At 34.2% G+C, this 6301-nt stretch overlaps 1 long non-coding RNA gene across 1 annotated transcript; it reads left to right on the top strand.

The window, feature by feature from the left end:
• The first annotated feature begins 2039 nt into the window (after window positions 1-2039).
• LOC112323489 (uncharacterized) lies at window positions 2040-2768 on the top strand. The gene is made up of 2 exons (XR_002976916.2): window positions 2040-2280; window positions 2418-2768. It is a non-coding gene; the product is annotated as an uncharacterized LOC112323489 (long non-coding RNA).
• The last annotated feature ends 3533 nt before the right edge of the window (window positions 2769-6301 follow it).

Here is a 6301-nt window from a genome sequence, read left to right as displayed (position 1 = left end):
TTCTTCTTGATCCTTGTTCTGTTGCCAAGTTTTATCTTCTTTAAATATAACATCTCTACTTATAATCACCTTCTTTGTAATGGAATTATACAGCTTGTATCCTATTCTTTTATCACCATATCTGACATAGATGCATTTCTCGCTTTTATCATCGAGTTTGGTCATTCTTGCATATGAGATCTTTGCATAGGCCACACAACCAAAGACTTGAAGATGAGCAACACTTGGTTTGTGACCACTCCATGCTTCTTCAAGAGTGACATCTTGCAAACTTCTGGTTGAGTAGTAATTCAGTAGATACACTGCATATGACATAGCTTTGGCCTAGTATTGTTTAGGCAACTTATTTGCTTTAATATACTTTTTCCCATATAAAAAAATAGTTCGATTCTTTCTCTCAGTTACACCATTCAGTTGTGGTGTATAGGAAGATGTTGTCTGATGCCTGATGCATTGTTGTGTATAAAAAGCTTCAAAGTCATTTGATGTATATTCTTCACCTTGATTAGATTTTAAAGTTATAATGTTATAGCCACTTTGCTTTTTAATAGTTACTTTAAACTCTTTAAAGCAATTAAATACTTCTGACTTCCTCTTCAAAAAATATACCCATGTCTTTATGCTATAATCATCAATGAAAGTAAGGAAGTACCTATTATGTCAAGTTGACATTGGTTTTATGGAACCACACATGTCGGTGTGCACTAAATCCAGTGGCTTCTGTGCTTTTCACTTGATCGTTTTGGCAAAACTAGCTCTGTGGTGCTTGCTAAGAACACAACTCTCACAGATTTCACCTAAATGATTAATGTGGGGGCATACCTTTGACCTTTTTTTTTGCTTGCTAGCATCTTCAGACTTGTAAAATTCAGATGTCCAAGTCATAGGTGCTAGAGCCACTCTTTATTGTCGGTAATGACACTTAAACACTTTGTTGCATCATATTGGATATATAGAGGAAACATTCTATTCTTGAACATCTTCACAAAGGCAATTAACCTCTTATTGTAGTCCTTGTAAGATGACAATCCTTCATAAAGAGAGTATAACCTTTCTCTAGAAGTTGGCCTACACTCAGCATGTTATGCTTAATGGCTGGAATATAGTAAACATATATGATGTCGCACCCGACACCGCGGCGACCTTAAAATTTTTACAAGGAAAGAATATATTTCTGGCATCTGGTTCTTTTAGGGGAAAATGTCTTGTTTAAGGAGTCGTCACCTAATATTATGGTCACTAGAAACCCTAACTGGTCAACAGAGATCCTATGGTTCGAGACTGGTTACACAAAATGGAAGATATTATCACCCCTTAAACGTTCTGCCCGAGGCAGACTGCATTGCTGATTTTATCTTAAACTGCCAAACGTTTATTAGTTTATGCTATGATAATTTGCTTATAATATTCCTGACTTTGGCGCTAGTGAATATTCAACTACGGATAATTCCAACTCTAGCATTGGTAAATATTACGTAGCTATAAAATAAATTTAGATCAATATTTTTTCATTCCTGCCTCTAACGCTAGTGAATAAACAAATAAAATAAATTTATTTTATTACACATTCACATATATATTTTTTATTTTTTATGTAGCTAAATAAAAACAATTAAATCAGTATTTTTATTCCTGACTCTGGCGTTAGTGAATAAACCAATAAAATAAATTTTATTTTTTATGCATGCACATATTTTTTTATTTTTTCTAGCTAAATAAAATAAAAAACAATGAATAAAAATAATATAAATTTAAACCAGTATTTTTATTCCTGACTCTGGTATCAGTGAATAAACCAATAAATTTATATTATTTTTATTCATGCATACACATTTTTTTTCTTCTATTTTTTTTTTTGGGACTGGGTCCAGCACAGCCCACGTGGGCTGGGCTTGACCCAGCCAGGTCACTGGCCCAAACCAGTAACCAGGCAATTTTCACCCGCAAGCGTGCGTGAATTGTTCACGCACGCTTGCTACAGTCACCGCTTAATTAAATCTCTAATGCACAGTGTTGGTGAATTATTTTGCAGAGCTGGAGACACTTGCCTGGGAGCAGAATGAAGGCGATGGCGTGCTGTGCTGGACGAACGACGCTGCCTCCTCTTGCTCTGTTTTTTTCTTTGCTTTCTTTATTTCCTGGTTTGCTTCTTTTCGTTCCCACCCTGTATAACCTCTGTATATTCTCTCCTTCCTCCTCCTGTTCGTTCGTCTCCTCTCTGCTTCTAGTTTCGTTTTAGAGATGAAGGAACGAAGATGGTGATGATACCGGTTCCCTCTGGTGGTTCTTCTTTTCTGCTTGTTTTTTTTTCTTGCTCTGTTTTTCTCCCTCTGTTCTTTTCGTGTTATTTTTTTTTCTGATCTCTCTGTTTTTTTTTTTGCTTTTTTTCTCCTGTTATGGGTCTCCTCTTCTCTCAGTTTTTCCCCAGTTTTTCTTCAGTTTTTTTTCTCCCTGCGCTCTCTCATCTTCTCTGGCTTTATAGCCAGAGAATGCCAAGTATTTGAAACGGCTTCCATCCTTTACTCCAGCAACGGCTCCTGAGGAGGAAGACGAAGAAGGCGATTAACAAATTCTAAAAACGGCGCCGTTTGTGTGATGGGAATAGCCATTTTCAATCTGGTCACTGAAGTTCTGAAATCGTGTAATCAAGTCCCTGGGTAAATTGTAATTGGACCCCTGTATTTCCGTGCTTTTTACAAGCTAGTCCTTGGACTTTAATCTGCTGCAATTTTGCACCCAATTAGCCCCAAACTTTGGTATTTCTTCAATTAAGTCTCTGATTTCATTAATTAAATTAATTCCAAGCTCAATTAAGTTTCAAAATTTATCAATTCTCCAATTAAGCCCTTGATTTGATTAATTAAATTAATTTCAAGTTCAATTAAATCTCAAAACTTCTAATCATGTTGCCCTTAACTCAAATTTTAATTTATTATTCATTTATTATTTGTTTTTCATCATCATTTTTTTATTTTTTTTATTATCATTTTTCAGTAAATAAAATAATAGTAATAATAATAATAATAAAATAAAAGGGTAAAAAATTAGGTTATAACATATGATATATCTATGATCTTCATTCTTCAACCTAATTGGGATGTTGCCTTTACTTTCTACCGAAACTTTTGAGGTATCTCTAAAAAATAATTTGTCCTTATATAGTCTCATCTAGATCACCAAACAGATCTCGTTATCTATATATTTGTTTGCTAGCTCTAGAATCTAAATACCAAACTTTCTCTTGATTCTCACATAGTCCTTGTTGGACAAATAATACAACTAATCCTCTTATGGTAGTATCTTTCTCTGTATAGTTAGCTTGTTCATGTACTTTTGATGGAGCTTTCTTTCGACATTCAGTGTTATAGTGCCTAAACTGGTTGCAACTATAACAATAGATATTCCTCTTTTCATGGTTATTGTAACTGCCTCCTCTTCCTCTAATAGTAAATGCTTGTTGTCCTCGTCTTCCTCTAGTGTTGTTTCTAATACATCTGCCTCTAAATCTTGTATTTCAAAACCCTCTTCCTTGAAATCATTGAAATCCTTCTTGTTTTTGTCGACCTCTTCCTCGTGTGGTATATCCATTTATTGAAGTCCCCCTTTGTTTGTATCTGTCTTATTTGAGGGATAATTTTGATTGTAAGGAATGCTTTATTTTCTTATCTCCATTTTTTTTCAAAATCTTTTGTTCATAAGCTTGTAAAGAACCCATAAACTCATTCATTGTCAACTTGTCCACTTCTTTATACTCTTCAATAACGACAATAACATAATCAAATCTTGAATCTAGGGATCTCAAAATTTTCTCAGTAATCCTAGCATTCGTGAGAGCTTCTTCATTTCTTCTCATATGATTGATTATCACCATAATTCTTGTGTGATAATCAGAAATAGATTCTGAGGACTTCATTTACAATGATTCAAATTCACCTTGCAAAGATTTGAGAGGAATTTTCTTGATTCTGTCAGCACCTTTGTATTTTTGTTGGAGAGCCTCCTATATTTCCTTTGAGGTTTCTGCGAAAGCAATGATCTCAAATGTGGCTTCATCGAAACCTTGATAAATAATGGTTTTGGGTTTGTTGTCTTTTTTTTCTGTTGGCTTTGAGTACTTACTTATGTGCCTTTTGTAGAGAATCTTCAACTTCTTTGGAATTTGGTTCATCATAACCATATTCCACAATCTTTATATATATACTCTTGTGAGCCAAGAAATGCCTTCAGTCTGATACACCAATTATCATAATTGTCTTTAGTCAGCTTCAGGATGAGTGTTTGTGCATTTTCTGTAGTCATTTTATTCTTCGAATGACTATATCACCTTTTGGGAGTTAAATTTGACATAACGAACACTACAGATGAATCCAGAATGGTCAAAATAATAGGGAATCCGTCTGACTTGGTTGAAAATGAGTAAAAAATAGGTTGAACCCGTCAAAAAATTGATTTTGAATGTTAGTGATCATTTCGCTGGGGTTAAACTGGGAATATTATTCAGCTGACGGCTTAATGGCTCGGCTCGACGCAAATTACAGCTCGGCTAAACAACTTGGAGGCTCGGCTTAGGTGGCTCGACTCTACTCAAATATGACGCGTGTGCATGTCAGTTGTCTTCTTCCTCTAGGCACATGGGATACCCGTGGTTGGCAAATGCAATGGCTTCAAGCGGTGTATGTAGTGCACCTCTTACTTTGATGAGGCTGATTTTTGCACTATTGAGTTCGTATTGAAAACCTTACACTATGAAATGATAGAAATGTGTTTTTGACAACTTTGAAAATTTAAATATATTTTAAAAACTTCTCTATTTTTAATGAATGAGGCTTTGATACTAATTATTGGTGGGAGAGACCTATGGTGGTGATTTTGAAACACTTAGGAAAGATAAAACAATTTATTTTATTTCATAAACAATAAGCTTACATAAAATTGCAAACTCTCACCCTCTCTTTCTCTCTAGTATTTCTCACGCTCAATAAGATAAAATCAAAATTCTACGTGTGAAAGATAATGGTAGGTGGCAATGTCCTTGACCTTCGTAATTGAGTTTACTGCAACATGAATCCTTCTTCACTGTGATGCTCTGCGATCAACTTCTCTGTTGATTAAATCAAATAACTGCTTCCCAAAAAAGGCTGAAAGGGGATTGGGGCAAGGAAAGTTAGAAAAGGACTCCTTGTAAATTATCTGATAATCCAGTATCATGCTTTTCAGCAATTTGCTATTGAGCCTTGCTATAGCCATCCATCCATCCACCTCACTCTCCCCTCGTCAGGGTATCTTTCTTGCACTAACTTTTTTCCATGCCACCATGAATTTCCCATGCCCCAGTTAGCCATCAAACTCTTTTGCTCCGAGTTTACATCTCCAAAGGTTAGCTTATCCTCCCCGGCAGCCAATGTGGAGAGTTTGCTTGCATTGCTTGCCAGGAGCACCTGTCAAATTTAAGCAGAATATTTTCACGTACATTAGCATATTAGTCAAGAGTAAGACTAAGAGCTTACTGATTGTCCTTTTGGTAAGCTTTCTTTTATTGCTTTATGCGTGTCTATTGCAAGCAAAGTTCAACTCAAAGCACCATTATTCAAAATATGACAGGAAATGCTCGCTCTCACCTAACATCAAAATATTAAACTAAAAATTGTGGAAGAAACAATCATGAATCATGTTATTAGAAGTTCCTTCATTAATATATTAAGAAATAGGCAATCAATAGGGACGTGAAAACACTTTTCTCTTTTTCCATTAGACTTTGTCGTCAGGTTAGGTTACCTTCGATGACAAGTTACAAAAGAAGCTTTGAACTTAAGAAATCACTTGATGTTCTTTATTGAAATTTAAGGTTTTCAGCCAAGGTTTCGTGTTTAAAGCCATTATTTTACTGTTAAGCCTAACAGAAAATACTTATGAGAATTTATCATTTTCTTTATAATATTCGCAGAATCAGCTGAAACATTCTGAATTATGATTATCTTGTGTAGAAGTATATTGGAAGTTTTTGTTGTTTTGAATACAATCAAGGTTGTCATGCATGGGCTTTTTATTTGTTTCCTTAGTTATTTTTATTTCTTCTTCTATTAAATATTGTTAATATTAGACTTTTCTAGCTAGTTTTCTTATTTAAAGGAAATTGTTTTCTTATTTTTAATTGTTTTCTATTATGTATTATTATAATTTTTTTTTTACTTTTTTTATATATCAATAATTGGGATAGACTTTGATTAATAAAAAATAAATATTTGAGGTCTCCCTGTAGTTAATTATATGTTCATAAACTTGATTATTTTTTATTTCTAGC

This window comes from Populus trichocarpa, chromosome 12, assembly GCF_000002775.5.
Source record: "Populus trichocarpa isolate Nisqually-1 chromosome 12, P.trichocarpa_v4.1, whole genome shotgun sequence".
Taxonomy (NCBI): Eukaryota; Viridiplantae; Streptophyta; class Magnoliopsida; order Malpighiales; family Salicaceae; genus Populus; species Populus trichocarpa.
Note: the sequence above shows the minus strand (reverse complement) of the source record. Positions and strands in the feature narration are given on the sequence as shown.